At 41.9% G+C, this 20,965-nt stretch overlaps 1 long non-coding RNA gene across 9 annotated transcripts in view; it reads left to right on the top strand.

Annotated features, from left to right (window-relative positions):
* The first annotated feature begins 2,379 nt into the window (after positions 1 to 2,379).
* The window catches only part of LOC111926127 (uncharacterized), a 101,724-nt gene continuing 83,138 nt past the window's right edge, over positions 2,380 to 20,965 (top strand). For 5 of the 9 annotated variants that reach the window (XR_015283633.1, XR_015283638.1, XR_015283639.1 and 2 more), the window contains exons 1-2: positions 2,380 to 2,743; positions 15,008 to 15,148. This is a non-coding gene — a long non-coding RNA (uncharacterized LOC111926127). Of the gene's footprint in view, positions 2,744 to 15,007; positions 15,149 to 20,791; positions 20,841 to 20,965 lie in introns of all 9 variants that reach the window. The other 4 variants (XR_015283635.1, XR_015283634.1, XR_015283636.1 and 1 more) reach the window with 1 other exon arrangement.

Here is a 20,965-nt window from a genome sequence, read left to right on the forward strand (position 1 = left end):
TCAGAGCCATTTCAGGTAAAGGTCTGTAAGCCTTTTCTTTGCGAATTTTTTCATACTGTATTTGCACTGAGGGAAGCTCCAGCACACTGGGTACATTGTACTGGAGATGCCCATTTGACTGAGAGAGGGGCTCTCTGCATGACAGTAGGGAAGGAAAACAGGCAGGACAGTGAAGGCACCTAAAACCAGCTGTACTGGATCCAGCCATGTGCTCTGAATAAGGCAAATCCAGAGATCATTCAACTGTGATGGGGACTGAAGTTCCATTGCAAGCAAAACTTAGTCTGAAACCTGGTCAGAAGAAAGGTCATTAGTGCCACAAAGCTGATTGGGATACCTGACATATGATGAAAGGCTGAGGGAGCTGGAACTGTTCAGCCTGGAGAAGGCTTGGAATCTCATCAATGTGCGTGTGTGTGTAAGTTAAAAAGGTGGTGGAACCAGTGCCCAGTGAGGACAAGAAGCAATGGGCACAAGCTTCAGAAACACAGAAAAAATCATTTAAACATAAAGAAACACTCTTGCTCTGTGTCAGTGATCAAACACTGGACAGTGGTATGCTCACACAGATAGGCTGTGGAATCTTCATCTGTGGAGGCATTAAAAACTCAGCTGGCTATAGCCCTGTTTAGAGCAGGAGGCTGGATTAGATAATTTCCTGAGATGCCTTCCCACCTCAGCTGTCCTGGAAAACTGCATGTAGATGTTCCAGGAATTTGAGTATTTGCTAGTTTGGGTGCCACCAGTGCCTACAATTCATATCTTCCTTTTTCTTCTCTTCTTTCTGGTGCTTCCAAGCACAGACAATACCCCTTCATTTTCCATTCATGCAGTCTTAGCATCTCTACTAAAAATTTCTGCACCCCAGCAGTCTTTACTGTATTCCCATGGACCTTCATGACCAAAGTCTGTATCCATGGGTTTAATAACCCTGGGTGAACTTCTATTTTTTTATTATTAATTTGTCAAATTGTTAAACATATTTATAGTTGGAGATTTCTTCTTTCCACAACATTCGATGGCAATTAATGTACGATAAATCCCATGGGGGATAAGTTCCTCCTTTTATTTGCTTTATAGCTGCTGCCTGGGAGTTTGCTTTGGCATCCTCTGGATCTTGTGTCAGGAGAAATAACAGATAATGGGTCTGTATTAACCTTTGTATTCCAGACATGGTTTGAAGACCCTAGCATATCTTCCATCAGTCATTTCTATTCCAAACTGACAATAGTCCACTTCCTCTCCTCTCTTCTCTTCCAGAAGTCACTCCAGACCACTCACCATCCTTCTTGCTTTTCTCTGCTTTTTTTCTGCTCAGTCACATGATTTTTGCGATGTAAGAGCTAAAGGTGTGCACAGCACAGGTGGGCTGAGGTGCTGAACCATGGCAGAATATTGTTTGTGTATTTTGTTTGCATTTTTTTTCTCTATTCCTTTCCTAATAACTCCTAAAATGCTATTTTCTTCATGTGCCTTTACTGATCACCACTGTTTTCAGCTCATTGGCTTTTTCAAAGAATCTGAACAGAAACGCAGTTTTCATTCCTATGCTGAAGGCACCTACATTGACATACTATGGATGATAACTACGAGCAAAAGCAGGGAGCACAGTGCCTGTGGAAAAGCAGGCCGCATAATTTTCTCAGTCTCGCCTGAGAAAGCGGCCTGGGAAATGATAAGGAGGAATTAAAACAATCCTCAGAGATAGAAGACAGCCTTGCAGGTGCTGTTTGTCAGTCTCTTGTTTTCTTGCAAGAGAAGGTTGAGGGGTGGTGAACCCCACTGACCAATGATGGTGATGTGTTTACTAACCAAAAAGAGTTTTACTTTTCTGTACTTTCACGTATTGGTCTATAAAAGAAGATCTGAGGTAATAAACCTCGCTCTCCTGTTCAACTCACAAGAGTCTGTGTTCTTCTTCTCGCCGCTCCTGACAGAGTAACAGACATCCCAGATTAACCCTATACATGTGCAACTGGAATCCCAAATTTCTTCCTGACAAGTTTCCCAACAAGCAAATCAGGCTTCCTGATTTGTACTTTCCTAAATTTCTCAAATGCCTACTCTGTAAAGCAGTGTCTATATTTGCTGTCTTCCCTTGCTATAGTAGTGACAGATGTTCAGATGTAGCAATGGCGAACAAAGAGACACGGACCCCCTTATGCACCTGAAGGAGATCCCTTTGTTGCAGAAATCAGCCTCCTTTTATACTTTTAATTTCCACCTGACATAAATGAAACCAAACCGAAGTCAAGCAGACCTTAACAGAAGAAGGGCACCCATTGGCTGGCTCAGTTGCAGTGCCACTGTCCATGTGTCCTATCACCCAATCAGCTTACTGCTCACACGCTGTTTGCGCGTTCCTCCAGCCAATCAAAATCCAGCTGTCACTCAGCCGCCTCTGTCCTCGCTCCTGACTGCCTCACCCCACAGCTGACGTCCAGCCATTCAGCCTGCAGCTGGGCCTTCCCACAGGGCCTTCCGCTGAGCATAAGCCTTAGCAACTTTAACAATTATAACCCCATATCCCACATTCAGACTGTAAATTGTACCACCTAGTAGCTTGAGAATTTTGTACAGGAATTTCCTTGGGACTCCTGGGCAAATGTCACCTGTTCCAGATAATTTATTATTGTTTTAGTGATCTATTTTAAGAACTTTTCTCCTGACTTTTCAATTTGAAAATGTCATTCTGCTGAAAAAAAAAGGAGTCCTCTGTAATTTCCTCAATAATGAATCACAGGTAAGTAGTTTTTTTGCCTAACTGTACTTCTGCAAGTGCTCCTATTAGACTCTGATTATTAACCCTAAAGGTTCTCTGGCAGGCTTTCTGCTTGTGATATTTTAGAAACAGATTCTTACTTTTACTTTTTACTACTTTAGAAAGTTCTTTCTCAAAGTCACATTTGTCCTTTGTTACTCTGGCTTTACTTTTGGCATGCCTTAATTTAACTATTTAATGGTTTTCTCCATTGTGTACAAACTGCATGTTTTGAAGCATGCTTTCTTGTGTCTAATATTCCTCTTTACTCCAGTGCTTAGCTCTACTATTTGTTGATCTCACAATCTTCAAAATCGGCAGCCAGCCCTGTATTTTTACCAAAACACCTCTGTACTTGTTAGCAATTCTGTTGATTCTTTTTAATTCTTTCTGTTTAATTTACCAATTAAGTGTTTCTGGTTGAGGTTTGGTATCTTAAGTCCCCCAAGTATTGTCAATACATTGTGGTCAAGATTTTCAAAGGTAACATCTTCTGGCTTGAGAAATTAATCAACCTCCAGGTTTTTTTTTGGTTTGTTTTTTTTTTTTTTCCCCTTCGGAAGTTCTGTGACCAGTTGCTTCAAGAATATAGTCACTGCAGGAAACAGCACTTGTCCAGCACTTGGTTCAGGTTAGCCACTCTGGCTCAGGATGGGGCTTTCCTCTGGCGAGCGACGGGGTGATTAAAAGAAGACTCTAGGGAGCACAGTGAACAGGAGTGGGCAAACAGGGATGTGGCACATCTCTGACGGTGTGGCAGGACAATTTGCAAAGCAGTTCACACAAGCAGGATAAGCAGGCAGGATTGCAGGTTTCCTCCTGCTAGTGGGGTTTTTAGTTTGTTGTTTGCTGTGTTTCTGCTGGTTGCTTGGCTTTGGGGTTTTTTTTTTGCTAGTAATGGTTTTTGCCCTGTCAAAATCTGCAGTTAGTACAAGTGTATGTAGCCAAATAGAACCCTCCAAAAAGGATGCGTCTGTCCAGACCCCTTTCTGTGCTTGAAACTCTTTCAGAGTGTTTGAGCTTATCAGTGGTACCAGGGGGCGTTGCAGGAGAAGCCTCCTTGTAGTGTGAACAGGTGAGTGATCTCCTTTCGCTGGTGGCCAAGGTTAGGGAGAACGTTTAAAGACTAAGGAGTATTAGGGAAAGGGTAATAGATTGCTGGAGTTCTGCCCTTCCACCCTGGAAGGAGGCCCACCAGGAGCCAGAGGACTCCCATGCCTCCCACTGTCAGGCAATAGGAGGACACCTAGTAGACGAAGGGGAGTGGAAATGGGTCTCTCCTCAGGGAGGTAATAAAAATTCCTCCCAACCCCCATCATCTACCCAGGTGCCACTTCAGAATAGGTATGAGGCCCTGGATCTAGAGGGTTGGCCAGATGATGTAAAAGAAAATTATCTTCCCAGTGAGCCTCCCAATTACACTTTCTCTGTCCGATGGGTCACCATCTCTAACATTAAAAAGAAGGGTAGGTGACTCCCTTCTGAGGGGAACGGAGGGCCACATATGTTGACCAGACCCATCCCACTGGGAGGTGTGCTGCCTCCCTGGGACCTGGCTACAGGACATTACTGAGAGACTCTCTGGGCTGAATCAGCCCTCTGATTATTACCCTCTGCTCATACTCCAGGCTGGCAGTGACAGGATTGAAAAGAGGAGTGTCTGGACAATGAAAAAGGACTTTAGGGCACTGAGTCAAGTGGTTGGTAGGGCAGGAGCACAGGTAGTCTTTTCCTCAGTCTCTTTGATGACAGAGAAAAACGGTGAAAGGAATAGGAGAGCCCACATTATCAACAAGTGGCTCAAGGGTTGGTGTCATCAGCAGAATTTTGGGTTCTTTAATCATGGGGCAACCTGGCCTTTGATCATCTAGCACGTGGCCTGCTAGAGCTGAATGGGCTCCATCTCTCTGTTAGGGGCAGAAGGATTTTAGCTCATGAACTGGCAGAACTCATTGAGAAGGCTTTAAACTTGGTTTGAAGGGGCAGGGGAATGCAGCTGGGCCCTCCTGAAGCAGGCCCAAGGGTGGTAAGCCTGAGTTAGGGGTGAAATCAGCAGCCCAGCTGAGGTAAATGTACACCAATGCACCCAGCATGGGTAACAGGAAGAGCTGAAGGCCAAGGTACAACAGCAAAGCTATGATGTAGTCGCCTTCATGGAAACGTGGTGGGACAACTCACATAGCTGGAGCACTGCACTGGATAGCTAAAAGCTCTTCAGAACTGACAGGAAAGGGGGAAGAGGTGGAGGGGTGGCCCTTTATATTAGGGAGGCTTTTGATCCCTTGGGTATTGAAACTAATGACAACTAAGTTGAATGCCTATGGGTAAGAATTAAGGGGAAGGCCAACAAGACTGACATCATCCTACTGGGAGTCTGTTACTGTCCACCCAAGCAGGAAGAAGAGGTGGACAACTTATTCTGTAAGCAGCTGGAGAAAGTCTCAGGATCACCAGCCCTTGTTCTTGTAGGCAACTTTAACCTACAAGACACCTGCTGGGGTCTTAAATCAGCAGAAAAGAGGCAGTTCAGGAAGTTTTTAGAGTGTGTTGAGGACAACTTTTTGTTGCATCTGGTGAGTGAGCCCACCGGGGGAGGGACTATGTTAGATCTGTTGTTTGCAAATAGAGATGGGCTGGTGGGAGATGTGGTGGTTGGAGTCTGCTTGAGGCATAGTGATCATGAAATTATAGAGTTCTTGATATTTGGTGAAATCAGGAGGAACATCAATAAGACTTTTACATTGGACTTCCGGAGGGCAGACTTTGGCCGATTTAGGAGATTTATTCAGAGTTCCTTGGGAAGCAGCCCTCAAAAACGAAGGAGTCCAGGAAAGGTGGACACGCTTCAAAACAGAGATCTTGAGGTCACAGGAACAGACTGTCCCTGTGTGCCAAAAAATGAGTTGATGAGGCAAATGTCCAGTCTGGATGGGCAAGGAGGTTTCAATGGAATTTAGGATTAAAAAGAGGATGTATCATCTTAGGAAGAAGGGTCAGGTGTCTCAGGAAGTATTTAAGGGGGTTGCTAGGGCATGTAGGAAAAAAATTAGGGAGGCCAAAGCTCAGTTTGAACTTAAATTAGCAACTTTCATAAAGGATAATAAAAAATGTTTTTAGGAATACATTAGTGGTAAAAGAAGGGTAAGACCAACCTTTGCTCTCTGCTGAATGTGGGAAGGAGCTTAGTAACTGCAGATGAGGAGAAGATGGAGGTGCTTAACACCTTCTTTGCCTCAGTCTTTAGTGGGAAGACAGCTTGTCCTCAGGAGTTCTTCTGAGTTCTGAGTTCTGTTCTGAGTTGGTAGATGGTGTGAGTGAGCAGAATGGTTTCCCAGGGGGAGGCAGTCAGAGAACTGCTGAGCCTCTTGGATGTTCATAAATCTATGGGACCAGGTGGGATCCATCCCAGGGTGATGAGGGCAGATGAGCTTGTGAAGCTGCTCTCCATCATTTACCAGCAGTCCTGGCTCACTGGTGAGGTTCCAGATGACTGGAAGCTGGCCAATGTGACGACCATTCACAAAAAGGGTAGGAAGGAGGATCCTGGTAATTATAGGCCAGTCAGCCTGACCTCAGTACCTGGTAAGGTTATGGAACAGTTTATACTGAGTGTCATCACTTACAGCATGGCCAGGGTATCAGTCCCAGCCTGCATGGGTTTAGGAGGAGCAGGTCATGTCTGACCAAGCTGATCTCCTTTTATGACCAGGTGACTCACCCTGGTGGATGTGGGAAAGGCTGGATGTTGTCTGTTTGGACTTCAGCAAGGCCTTTGATGCTGTCTCCCACAGCACACTCCTGGAACAGCTGGCAGCCCATGGCTTGGAGAGGAGCACTCTGTGCTGGGTTCAGAACTGGCTGGATGCTGGGCCCAGAGAGTGGAGGTGAACAGTGCTGCATCCAGCTGGGGGCCAGTCACCAGTGGTGTTCCTCAGGGATCTGTGCTGGGGCCAGTTCTGTTCAATATTTTTATTGAAGACATGATGAGGGTATTGAGTCTTTCATTAGTAAATTTGCAGAGGACACTAAGCTGGGATTGTGTGTCAGTCTGTTGGAAGGGAGGAGGGCTCTGCAAAGAGACCTGGAATGGTTGGATGGATGGGCAGAGTCCAATAAGATGATGTTTAATAAGTCCAAGTGTCAAATCCTGTAGAACCACAATAACCTCCTGCAATGTTACAGGCTGGGGATGGTGTGGCTGGACAGTGCCCAGGCAGAAAGGGACCTGGGGGTGCTGGTGACAGCCAGCTGGACATGAGCCAGCCGTGTGTCCTGGGGGCCAAGAATGCCAATGGCATCCTGGCCTGTATCAGGAATAGTGTGGCCAGCAGGACCAAGGGGGTCATTCACCCCCTGTGCTCAGCACTGGTGAGGTCACACCTTGAGTGCTGTGTCCAGTTCTGGGCCCCTCAGTTCAGGAAGGACATTGAGATGCTTGAGCACATCCAGAGGAGGCAACGAGGCTGGTGAGGGGCTTGGATCACAAGCCCTGTGAGGAATGGCTGAGGGAGCTGGGGTTGTTTAGCCTGGGGAAAAGGAGACTCAGAGGTGACCTTATCACTCTCTACAACTTCCTGAAAGGTGGCTGTAGTCAGGTTTGGACTCTTTCTCCAGGCAGCAACTGACAGAATGAGAGGACACAGTCTCAAGCTGCACCAAGGGAAATATAGGTTGGATAATAGGAAACAGTTTTTACAGAAAGGGTAATAAAGTATTGGAATTGTTTGCCTGCGGAGGTGGTAGAGTCACCATCCCTGGATGTGTTTTAAAACAGACTGGATGTGGCACTTGGTGCCATGGCTTAGTTGAGGTGTTAGGGCATGGGTTGGACTCGATGATCTTGAAGATCTCTTCCAGCCTAATGATTCTGTGATTCCATGTATGTGAGACCACCAAATTGCCTCACTTTGTGCTTTCTGTCTCTCCAGTGGCTCTGATCTCACTCAGCATGTGTCCACTGACAGATTGATATTGTTGTCATTCTGTCTTTTCTCAAGTACCAAGAGACCCTAAACCCCATGCTGTCAGTGTTTAAACCCAGACAGTACAAGGTCAGTCCTTGTACTGTACTACCATTTGCATGGAAAGAAGTATTTACCTGTGATCTTCTTGTCTATTTTGCATAAATGGGATTTTATTATTGAAATGCAACTGGAAAGTCATTGTTTCATATTAGAATTTTATTGATATCAGAACTAAATTAGGGGTTTTTCAAAGGATAAAGAGCTTTTATTGCTTTCCCAGGAGAGGATGAGTCATTCCAATTTTTGTGCTCTTTCCACAGCCTTTCATTTTAAAACTCCCCTGACACTCTTCTAATTTTAAGTGCCTACAATGTGACTTTTTTATGTAAACAAAAGATTCTTTCCTCTGTAGGCCTATTTCAAAAGTGTCCTTGGTTGCTAATTGTTCCTCTTTCCTAATTAGTCTCTGTTCCCTGATCAGAGAGAGAGAGAGTTAAACAAAGTGACCATTTATAGAGCATTTGACTAATTACGCACCAATTGCTGAGGGTAATGTACATCCTCTGTTAAGCAAACATCTGTTGCAACAGTGGAGTGGAATCTGGTCTCTCCTGGAGTGGAAAGGTTGTACCAGAGCTCGAATTAAAGCTATCAGCCTGAATTAGTCGTGTTTGCAGCACAACTGGTTTGTTCAGAGATATCTCTGTTATCTCCACAGGACAATGCACTAGTTTATGTAATCGCACCATGAATTCCTTGGAGAGTTCCTGAGTAATGACGGATAGACAAAATAGTGTTCACAGCCACCAGTGGTTCTTGGCTCTGTGAGAACTCTCCAAGCAAGAAGTAATTTAAATCCAACAATAGGAAATACAGAGAAGATACTGAAGTTAGAAAATATGCTTCTCAGTAAGGAATATATATTTAATTCAAAGCTGGTAGATGATGCTTCTGTGGGACCAGGATTCACAGTTCAGAAAATTCTTCTGGAATTTGTTACTCTAAACCATCTGTTGAATGTCTTAGGTGTAGCAAAAGCATTTGACATGAGATCAAGAATCTAGAAATTGAATGGCCATTTTAATTATATATACACTTGCAGGATATCCCAAAGGCTTACATAATAAATTATTATTGCACAGCATTACAAAAATTTCCTACATGCACTGATTTCTTTTTTGATGTTGACTACTTTCCTGTGTGATGAGAAATTTGACTGACATCAGAGGTGAATCTGGACCTAGGAATTTTCAGAGAAAATATCCCAGGCCCATGACTGAAGACAGAATTATGGACATCATTTTTACTATTTGTATATAAATTCATATTGCAGTCAGCATAGATGCGAAGGTTTGGCCTACTCTAGATACTCTAAAGTATCTAACTCAATTTTCCATTAGTAAAAAAGACTGAAAATTATATACGAAACCTATCTGCAAAATGTTGATCCATTTGAAACTGTTGTGAAGACAAAAGACACTTTTCTGGCTGAAAATGAATCTATCTTCACTATAGGTACTCCTATTCACTATATAAAGTGAATATATCTTCACTATAGGTACTCCTCTTGGAGACAGATGTAATTCCTTAAACTTGGTATCTCACTGTCTGTTCCGGTAAGTAATGAAGACTGAACAAGGTGAAAAGATTTGTGAATATAATTCATTATTCTAGGGCCTAAATGTCCAAACCCATCTGTAAAATATTTTTGGAGTGAATGAGCAAAATGTCACTGAATGTTGCAGTGAAGGAGAAAATGAGACTTCATTTCCAGGCTCAACCTGGCTTGCTGCTTCCTTGTAATAAGAGACCATTTCAACACAGGCAGCTTATAAATAAAGTCTTCTCATTGAATGTGGAAAATATTGCACACGTTGTATAATGTATATGTTAAATAAAAAAGTCTCCCTTGTTGGATTGGCAGCTTGAGACTGCTCCATTAGCTGAATAGCAGAGCTGTGGGCCCCTTGGCCCCATCCCATCAACCCTAGCTTGGCTTGGGAAGTTAATTTTGAATTTGGCATGGGCACAAATTTATTTAAGGCAATGTTTGTTAGGTTCTAGCTGGTGGATGGAAAATAGTGTATCTGATGCTGAAATTGTGACCTCCTGTGTAGAACTTCAGCAATGACTTCAAACTAAGAATAGGAACATATATAAAGTGTAGACACAGATGTACTTCGGTGTTTCCAGCTACTATGGCTTCCGCCAGCTGAAACGGTCAACAGCAGAGCCCACTAGATAAAATCCCAGTCCTACAAGTTCCTGTGAGATTGGACCCTGAAATTCCTTATCAGGAAAAACTCTTTGAAGGGAATTTACTAAACAAAAGGGGTTAACAGAATAAGAATTTGCTGGATCTAAAATTAATGCTCCAAATTAATTTCTATTTCCCCTTCAGTCAGAGCTGGCTGTCAGGTACTTTCAAGGAGTTTTCTTTGAGCATGTGCAATTTTCTCTTCCCTTTTCTTAAAAAGAAATTGACGGTGTTTCTGCACTACTAGCTCTATCTACCCTTCAGCAATTTTGCCCTCCTAGTTCTTTATTTTGTAGATGACTAATATTGTCTCTCCTCATCTTTCTCATCCTCATCTTGCTTCCAGCTCTCATAAACACTGTCATTGCCTTGGTTCTGTGGCCCACATAGCCTTTGACCAGACTAAGAGTGTTACAGAACCACGATAGCATTGCTGGGGAAGCAAAGGAACTTTAATAACAAGATCTTTTTATGAGAGAAGGTAATCTTTCTGGGAAAGAACAAATAAACTTGTTCTTTGTTTTGAAATTTCTTCTGTTTATTTTCAGCTAAACCCCATATTTTTCCCATGTTGTTAAATGTTTTCAGGTGCCTTTCTTATTTTTTTATGGTTGCTATGACTTTAACATTCATCAAAGCCGAGCAGCTAAAATTGATTTGGTTTAGACATAGCAATAGAATGAGTCATGTCAGTAAACTTATTCAACCATTTACTGAAGTCTGGAGCCTCATATGTGTTTGTAGTACACACGTGCTTGAGAGGAGCCTTGCCCAATGGCTGCCCTGACAAAGACATTCTTTGGGTCCCTTTCCACTTGTGACTTACTCTTGCTACTGCTGAGGACTTGTGACATTGCTCTGACTTGTTTTGGCATCTACAACGACTTGGTGAAAGAGGGCAAGGGTAGAGCTTAGTTTGGGAAGGAGAAAATAAGAGCAGCATCGCCAAGTTACCCTTTGTGCCCTTGATGCAGGAGTCGGGTTGGAGAAAAATATGGGTAGCGTTCTGGCAGGTAGGTCAGATGAATTAATATATTGACACTTTCTTGAAAGAAATGCAAGTCATAAGGGCTGTATGGGTTCCCCATGAGAAGCCAGTTTTGTTTGTCATGATGTCAGAGAGAAAGATGACAAAGTTGGATTGTGTCATGCATTAATCCAGAATGTGACCCCTGGTTTATTTATAAAATTAAGCAAAATATATGCTTAGAAATCATATTTATTTAACTAAAATCTTATTAACTTGTTTCAAGGTGAAATCAACTATAGTTCTTTGTCTTCAAATGACCAGAAGACCATTTGAATGGATCATTTGAATATTACCTGGCTGAAACTTTTAAAGGTTTTTTATGTCTATGCTATGGCTGCTACAAATGACTCTTGCTCAGATATACTATGAAAAGATCAAGAACATAGCAAGTATTTCTGAGTACTACAGAGGCACAGATGGGGTAGCTATAGTTGTTCTGGAAAGGATGTGTCTGAATTTCATAAATCTTATTCATTCAACCATACTTTTCTAGGAAAAGGACACCGCCACTGAGTGCCCAGTTTTTTTGAGCTCAGTTATCCTGACTGCATGTACATAGAGCTGAAAACAGACTACATGTCAGCTCTAGCAATACGTTTAATTTGGTGGTCAACAAATCACAGGAAATGCTCTTCCCCTAATCTTGCCAATACATTTCCACAAGCTTTCTCCCAGTAACCACATTATTTCTGCTACCCAAATCACTGTAGTTCTTTGAACTGCATTTTCACGTGGCGACTGGTGGCTGTAGAATAATGTCTTGAATGTAGATAGGCGGGTGTCAACAATGTGACTGATTCTTGGTGGCAGAAAGTCTGTGTGCGGTGCTTGAATGTAAAGATGTGCACAAATAGGCTGTGGTAAATGCCAGTATGCTCGCTTTTTCTGGTTAGACTGCTATAATAAGAGCATATGGAAAACATGGCCTGCATCTTTCTGTTGAATGATAAAAACAGTTATTATTGCTGCTTTTGAACTAAGGTGTACCTGTAAAATTGTATTCACGGGTGCTTCCGGGGAACAGGGAAGTTTTAAGTGGTTTGAAGAGATACAATTTACAACTATGCTGATATCATGAAAAATGAGGAGCCTTACGAATCTTACACATGGATCTAGTAAGTAACCTTGAACTCCTGTAGTCCTTTTAGCAGGACTGGAATACAATATATATTATCTGAAGCAAATTATTTTCTTGTAATATGTCTGTCACAAAGACAACATAGCTGATCTTCTGAATACAAATAGTTATTATTATTATTATTATTATTATTACTGCCAAACTTCAGGAGATTTCAGCTGATTTGTTCAGGCAATCATCTCAGGATCTCAAACTTGAAGGAGATATCAATGCAATCTGATGCAAAGTGAAACAGCTGAGTTTTGTACACTTCAACCCAAGTATCTGTGGGGACCCACTGAAGCAGTACTGGCTGTAGTGAAACACTTCTAAAAGCAGCCTTGAGCTAGTCTAGCTACTTTTCAGAGTGTGGTACATGTGAAAAAAACATCTTTGTACAGGTTCAGTAGTATTCTTTGGCACACTGACATTTTTGTAAATTATGCCTTTTGCATTTAATATTTATGTGGAATCTGTTTGTATGTTAGTGTTTATGATGGAATAGGTTCAAAAGGTTTGGAGTTCCAGATTCAGCTAAGCATTTAAAAGGTCAGAGGCTTGTCCAAGGCTTATCCAACCTCTCAAGTATGAAAACTCAGAGTGGAAACAGTTTGATGGGAATAACATATTGCCCTCAAATGGAGCCTTCTAACCTCTTTTGTTCCTTTTTTTTTTCCTCACTTCCATTTCCTTGTTTCTGTGGAATTCCTGAAGTAGGATCATCCGTTAGACTAGGCCTTAACGCCCTCTTAAGTCATACATTTCCTAAGGCTGATTACTTCTACAAACCCCGCAGATGCTAAACCAGGTCTGGTTTACTCAAATTTTTACCCTGCTACCCGGGACTATTTTATATCTACTGCATTATGTGATTTTTATGCTGTTTTATTATTTTTTACATAAACTTTTGATTGAAGGAATAGGTCTTATTCCTGGAGTGGAAAGCCAATAAGGCTGGTGGCTTCTGCATCCAGAAGAGCTTTTTGTAGTTCTGTAGAGGCTGCAAAGGAAATTGTGTCTCTTGTCCAAGAAAGTTTGCCCTTACCGTAGGCAACTCAATCATCCCTCTGGGAGCACACTGGGAAAGCACTCTTCACTCTCCAGCATTATTTTGATGTGAATGTGAGCAAGAGCAAAAGAACAAAATTAAATACAAATTTTAAAGTATTTCTTTTCTCAGGCTATCGAGTTAGATTCTTCTGGTTTTTTCTGCTTATACTTAAGATGGAAATAATGGCAAGAGAAATTCCTTGGTGACAATTTGGTGCTTTCAACTGGAGCCACTTGTTACAGAGGATAAGACAACTTTTTTAAATCTCAGTTAAGTTCGATTCAGGATTTATACAAGTATTGGATTAATTTGGAATCCAGATAATCCAGATCTGAAAACACTCAGTCTTTGGTGAATTTGAATTGTCTCTTTGGAATCTAAATTACTTTCTCCTCATTAAAAAAAAAAAAAAAAAGAAAAAAAAAAGAAAAAAAAAAAGGCTCATACAAAGTACTTCAGGATGACAAGACATTTAAAAATCGATTTGGCATTTTACCATGTGAAATTGTGCCCCAGAAGGTAGTGGCACCATGTGGGATGGGAGTGCTCTGTCTGTTTTTCTGTCTGATAGGGCCTAAGCAACCCCTTACCTGCTCTCCTCTTGCTTGCTCTGCTTTGTTTCTCCTTCTTTGATGGGTAGATTTTTAATGCTGATTATTTACTAGTTGATTTGGTTTGTTCTAATTGTTCTTTTTGTCACCTCAAAACCCCATGACATGACCCTGCATGTTCATGACATGCAGGGTCAGCAAAGAAGGCAGAGGGAGATTCTTTGTCTCTGAAACTATGGGCACAATGAGAAAACAGTACCCAACTGGAAACTACCACCACGTCTGTTTTCTTTACTGAAATGCTTTATTCTGTGAGAGCATATAAAAAAGTAGAGTGCCACAAGTTTCATGAATAAGTTCTCACAGAAAGTATAAACAATTAGGAAAACTGTTGCTCCACTCATATTTGTTTTCTCTTTCTGTCTGAGTGGTAGTCTTAAGCCTATGTGAATTACTGTGACAGGGAAGGCCTGCCAAGCTCTCTTTCTGAATTGTACTAAAATGTCTCTGGAATCTGCTCTGTGTGATGAAAGCACAGACAGTACTGTTCCTCCAACTCTCACAAAATAGGTTGGTAAATAAAATGTATGACCACAAGAGGTGGGGGGGTGGGGGGGAAGGAAAAAAGGGATGAAGCCATCAGTCAGACTAATTTAAAGAATGGACACCAAAGAATCCATGGTCATCCACAAATTATATAATATTTTAGAAGTTTTCTTCACCAAATATTTGTGACAGAACACAATACTTGTGGTATGCTGCCCAAAGAATGCATATGTTAAACAAATGTACCAAGTAATAGGAAATTTGTGGCCATTTATCTTATAAACCTGTTTCCTGTTTTAGACTCAGTGGGTCAGAAACTCACTGCTGTAAACTACATAGATCTAGTGACTTCTAATTTATAGCAACTGAAAAGAGGGTCTAGGAAGAGTCTAAGCAGGATTTGAAAGCCTCACTTCTGTCTACAGTGGTTTTCAACTTTCCATACAGGACAAATAACAAAGCTGTATCTGAAATAGGGAATGACCTATGCTAGTGGCTATGGATTGACCTAAGCCAATTTGCCCCTTTACACATGTATGCTCTGGAAAGGCCGTTTTTAAAGGGTTTTAGAATTTTGTGGTTGAAATTTTTTTTTGAGGCAGAGGTGACAAATAGTTTTGGAGATTATAGTGGTGTTTCCAAATACAGCAGTCTCTGCTTTAGCCTTAGGTGGGGGAGTTTTCCATTTCCCTTTCAGCTTATATTAAATTACTTTCCTTTCTTGTCATAGGCATAATCCTTTGATGGGAAAACCTTGACGGCCTTTCAGAAGAGGAAGAAAGCCCTCCTCTGCAGAGTCACCAGGGACTGGCTATTACTAATTGATTCTACATGGAGAACACACAGTGGTGACAGCCATCAGTCTGAAACAGTGAGACAAAGAGTTTTTTACCTTCTTTGAAGTGCTGTGTGCAGGAGCGCTTGGAAATATAAAAAGTTTCTCTTTGCCTGCTGAGGTCTTCTGTGCCACAGGTCGTGTCAGGGTGATTTGTTCTGTGCATGTTGGGAAGGATAAGGATGGAGGGATGACCTTGGGGGGACAACCTTCACGTGTAGCACTAAACTCACTTCTTAGGTGGAGAGGAGCTGGTCAGGCCACTGGACTCTAAGATTTGTCCCAGTTTTAGAGTAGTCCATGCAATGGCCATGAGATGCCCCTGTCTAAGGCTTTGATTTCACTTAGAAATCTGTCCAGCGGAACAATTGGCTGCAAGTGCAAAATCATCGTTTGTCTTGCCTGCTGCTGATAGGTGAGATTCCCAATGGGAATGGAGCTATGCTCTTGCTAATTCAGCCTGTGTCTCAGGCATGGGCAGTGAAGAGGTGGTGGACAAGCAATTCTGGCACAGGGAACAGAACAGGTACAGAGGAGGCAAGCACACCAGCATGGCTCTTGGGGCAGGTGCTCCCCAGAGCCAACAGCCTCCAAGCTGCCAGGGCACTGCAGAGGTTGCCCCAGGTTTCAGTAGATGTAACCCAGACTGCATCCTGCTCTCCCAAACCAACTCCAGCTCTCTTTGCTGGCACTTGCGGGTGGGTTCTCAGCTGTTCTCTTCTGCAGCTGACAGGAAAGGTTTCCCCAGCCTGGTACAGAGTGTGCAGGGTCTTCCTGGTCTGCTCCTGTGCTCTTTGTTTTGTAAAGTGGAGGGAAGAAGATTTCAATTTTGTCACAAGGCAATGAAATCATCCTTCTCTGGGAAAAATACTGCCAGCCTACCTGCTGTCTGCTGCAGCCTAGTGCAGTACACCAGCAATTTATTTCCCCTTGGGCACTACCATTGCAAGGATGGGCACTGTCCATAGCAGCAGATGAAACCTACACATGGCATAGAAAGCTGTATTCCACCTTTCCTACTCCTCTCTGAGTGACCCAGCCATGCACCCCCAGCAGTGCCCACACAGGGTTGCAGAAGGCTTGGGAGGGACAAGCATCTTGCTGCTCCAGTCGGCCTGTTTGCTGGCGTAATCCAATGTGCTGTGACAGCCCTTTACTGGGCTAGCAAAGAAAATAAATACTTTTCAGAAATTGCTGCTGATCTAAGAGATGAAACTGAGAAGCTGATAATAGTGAGCGGTTATGAAAGGCACGTGATGGTAATTCAGTACCTTGGCAGCCTCCTCTCTAAAGAAAACAGGACATTCCTGGCACACCAGGTAACACTTTGCTTTAAAGGTACTGCCACAAAAGGCTGCTTAACTTCTAAAACACACACAAAACACCCAGCCCACATTGTGAGGACCAGATAGCAAAATGTTCAGATATCCTGTACAAGTTAACAGGGGCTCCTGTAAGTATGAAGAGTGATATGTTTAATGGGGTCTGACCTTCAGCTTTGGGGTTGTGTTTGTTCATTGTACATTAATTATTTCATATAGTTAATCTTGAATGGACCTATAAATGCCGTACTTGTCTTCATATGACCTAAACATATATCTAGAGAGAAATGTCATTGAATGTTGGGAGAGTTATAAAATTGAATGAAATATGCTTGAAAATGGAGTTTGTGAGGAAGGAATAACTGATTTGACTTAACAGTCTTGCATGATTTCAAAATCTAGATTTGAGTCTGTATGTAAAAAACATTTGTCTTGGACTCATTTCAAGTAGATTTTTATTTCTTATGAATGGCATGATTTAGAAGTCCTTTCCCAATCAGTTAACTTGAAATTAACCACAGCACTCACATCTCAGAGTTTCAGAGTTCAACTGAAAGGTGTTTTCAACAGCAGTATTTAAAATTATCCTAGTTTGGTGGTTGCCTCTTCTGAGCTTTAAGAATAGCACAGGCTGTGGTAGCTGTGTCATGGATGGAACAGGTCAACACCCACGGTTTTCAATGAGTAGAAAATTTTGATGTTTTGTGGTTTGATCTTCTGAAAATAAGTGTGACAAGTAGATTAGTAAATAAACTTAGCAAGACTGAAAATTAATTATTATTTTTATTCCTATTAGTATTTTCATTTGACTACACCAAAAGATGCAATCATTTACGCAGCTCTAATTCTGATGATATGAGATTTCTTTTACAGAGTATTTGCTTTTTATTTATTTTTGTTAGTAAAAAAACTAAAATGTCTTGCCTGAAAGGGAAAATATTTGGATTGGAATTGAACTTTTCTGCTGCTCTGTAGGCATGAGAATTGCCGCTATGGGGTAGGCTCTGCTGACAGATGGCATTCAATGCACTCGAAAGCCAGAGCTTTTCTAGAGAGCCCCTCTGAAAAAGGAGAAGCTCTTGTACAACAACTTGTCAGGTGAAGATCCACAAGTATTAAAGAATTGTATTTTCATTGTGTGTTAAGACTTTGCTTGACTATTGAAATAGTGTCTGAAATATTTAGGATTTTTCTAAAACAACTGTTTTGGAAAGATAACATTTTTTTCTTACAATTTGCAAAGGAAATATTCCAACATTCTGTTTGAATTATTTGCAGTTAAGTACAATAAGATAATGTACTGTTTTTAATAAACACATAAAACATGTTACTAGTAAAGATGGATATCTCAGGAGTAAAACATAAAAACTGGCACATGTAAAGATCTGTCTCAGCTAATCAAGTGTAGCTTTAAACAATACATTTTGCTTCTTAATTTTTCCACTATGGAAAGCAATTATTTTTTAATGTAAATGAGGATGCACTTGATATTGCTACCTCTGTCTAGTCAAGTGTGTTTGCCTTATGTTTCTGAAAATAACCCCACTTCAAAGATTCAGTAGTAATTTTTGAGAGCAGCTTAAAGCTCCACAGTATTTTCAGAGCACTTGCAATCAGTTCAGTACAAACTAGGTTTACCTTTCAAGGATCATCTATTATAGCATTTATACATGATGTCATCATTACATCTGGTTTCTCCATGATGTCAAGAAAAGAAGTCTCTCACTCTGGAAAACCTTTGACTTTCAGAGCTTGCAGACTCCCAGGAATTGTTTACCTTTCCACAGGGAATGGGTAAGTGAACAGCACCATGCTCTAGGAAGGTAGCATTCAACCTTCAGTCTTGTGCTGAGCTTCGTGGTCCAGCCTGTCCCATGCAAATACAGGAGATGGGATCTCACCAAATCCTCTGATGTGTTTGGATGTGTGCTTCAGAGGCAGGCTGGGGAGCAATGAGGAACCCACCACTTCATCTTGTAAGGTGGGAACTGACAGGGAGCAGAGGGCTGGGATGGGCAATACCTTGGAGATCTGCCTTCTTCTCCTCAGGTCTTCTCATTCTATATCTTTGTGCTTTTTTTTGCAATCTCCTGGGAAAATAGGTAGAGGGAAGAAGGCTGATAAAACACCCCCTTAAAAACTCCCTGTATTTCATGCTGGTTTTATTGCTGTTGGGGGTTTTGACATGAGGGATGTGTCATTCTCTGTCTTTTTCTGCAGCAGATATGAACAAACCATTGGCAAAATTTTTTAAAATATTATTATTGGCCTAATTTTATGAAGGATTAAGTGTGCAGTGGCATGCTTTCTCGTGCTCCCTCTGAAAATTAGAAATAAATCAATATTTTTGAGTGTTTTAGCTGGAAATCGAGCATAAGATACTGCCTGTGACATGAAAATTGTCCCTTTGGGACTCCAGATACCTTTTCCGTTACTTAAATCTATAAGGATGGCAAAGCCTGGAGAACCACTGATGTAGTTTCTGGTTTGGGAAACAGGGGTGGCTGAAGTTGTTTTTATAGAATGGGGAAAGTGCTGTTGTCACCCCTAGCAGCTGCGTCCCTTAGTATATCCAACTGCAGCAGCCTACAAAGGGATTACAGAGGGAGAGACACAGAAGCTGGGGCTCTGGTCTTCATTCCTTTGATTGAAACATACTCTGTTGCTTTCTGAAGTTCAGCCTGGGCCTGGCTCCATCTTCTTCCTTTTCTGATTCACTGATTTAATTCACACAGGCTTTTGGCTCCCCAACAAATGCCTGCTGATATTAATAAAAATCCCCCACTTGATTCAAAGGGACTTTGTGTCAGTCTCCTGAGATACATGGACTAAAATTATTCCTGATACCTTTAGGAGAAAGCGTGTTGGATGGAAATATTTTCCCATCCCACCTGCCTAGCCTTGGCAACTTGATTCTCTGTGGTGCTCTGAAAAAGAGCCTTTGGACATATCTTTTCGTCTCTGTTAGAAGCATTTTTGCCATCTTAGAGACATCGCTTTTTTTATATTGTGGTGGAACCCACAGAGAACTTCTGTCAAGTCACGTGTTATAATTTGTGTTTGATTATGAGCTGCAGCTTGTTTGAAAATGGAACCCAATCTTATAATGCAGAAGTTTTCACTAAGCAATTGTCAAAACCCAAAGTTGTAGATAGATAATTTCACAGTAAGTGAACTTTCCTGAACATTCATTGTCAAGATAATACCATAGCATTATTTAAATGATACTGGCTGGACTGTAACATATGTTCGCTCTCCTAAGATATTAATCACCAATACACCACAGAAAAAAAAATCTGGCTTATTTTTGTGCTGTATCAACTAATTTAAACTGACTTTCTTAACACTGGTTGTTATTAAGGATTTCTAAATAATCAGTACCTGCTTTCTCATTCTTTGCACATATTTTTGAAACCATTTGACAAAAACCCGGAAGGTGTGCGCACAGAGCCTCATTTGTGCATGTGATTGATGGTGAAATAACCCAGAATAGCGAGTTTCACTCTAGATTTTTTGGTAAAGCAAGAAAACTACAAAGACCGGGCTAATTTGCAAATCTGAGCACATAAACCTCCTTCACGCTGTACAAGTCTTACATTATCCAAATCTCAACTGACATGCTTTTGATTTCTACCTGTAGGCTACCAACAGTTTCTTGGATAAAAAGTAGCAAGTCAGTTCTGTTCTAGTCACTTCCATGAAGCCAGAGGCATTTGTACCTGTGAATAGAGGGGAAAGACTGAACTAGAGATAAGAATCTGGGAATGGAGTCAACTGCACTGACAATGAATTTATAAGTTCTGTTGTGAGCCCAGTAATTACATTGGCTCATTGCTCCCTTGTAAAATCTCAAAGAGCAGTACTCCCAAGCGCTGTCACTCTCATTCCCACATCTCTTCTGCATAAAGCAATAATCCTTTTACAAAACTGATTTTAGGAGGATGACCTTGCTCCTCCTCTTCCTGCTATCTGACATAGGCACGTGGGGTCTCTGTCTACAATAAACTGTGGGAAAATGCTCTTTTCAGACCTCAGCTGACATCTCTGGGGAGTGGGTTTCTATCCTCCTCCATATCTCCCTGACCTTCATTTTATTTGGGGATCACCAATAGACTCAGTGGGTGTCTAAGAGCTGTGCCCTGGGTGATGGGTTCAGTAGAACTCTGTATGGCACAGCTGGAGCTCTCAACAAGAGCCCCTCAGAGCAGCCACCCATGGTTGCTGGCCCTGTGTTGAGTCTGCCCCTTTCTGGAGACAATCTCCAGCTGGGGCAGGAGGGAAGTGGAAGAACACTCCTTTGGCTTGGAATTATGTTTTGTAATTTCTGGTCTCCAGCTGCTCCTCATCTCTCTTCCAGATGCAGGCCTCTGTCCCTTGTGCCCTGGCCTATATGGAAGGATGATCTGGTGAGCACAGCCACAATGAACCTATAGAGACTCTGAGCCCCAACCCAGCCACACACTGCCTCTTCCCAATGGGCTGGTATGGCTTCCACTGATCTCAGCTACTGAGAGTTCTTGTTCTCTTTTAG

Source organism: Cyanistes caeruleus, chromosome 2 (genome assembly GCF_971803275.1).
Source record: "Cyanistes caeruleus chromosome 2, bCyaCae1.hap1.1, whole genome shotgun sequence".
NCBI lineage: Eukaryota > Metazoa > Chordata > Aves > Passeriformes > Paridae > Cyanistes > Cyanistes caeruleus.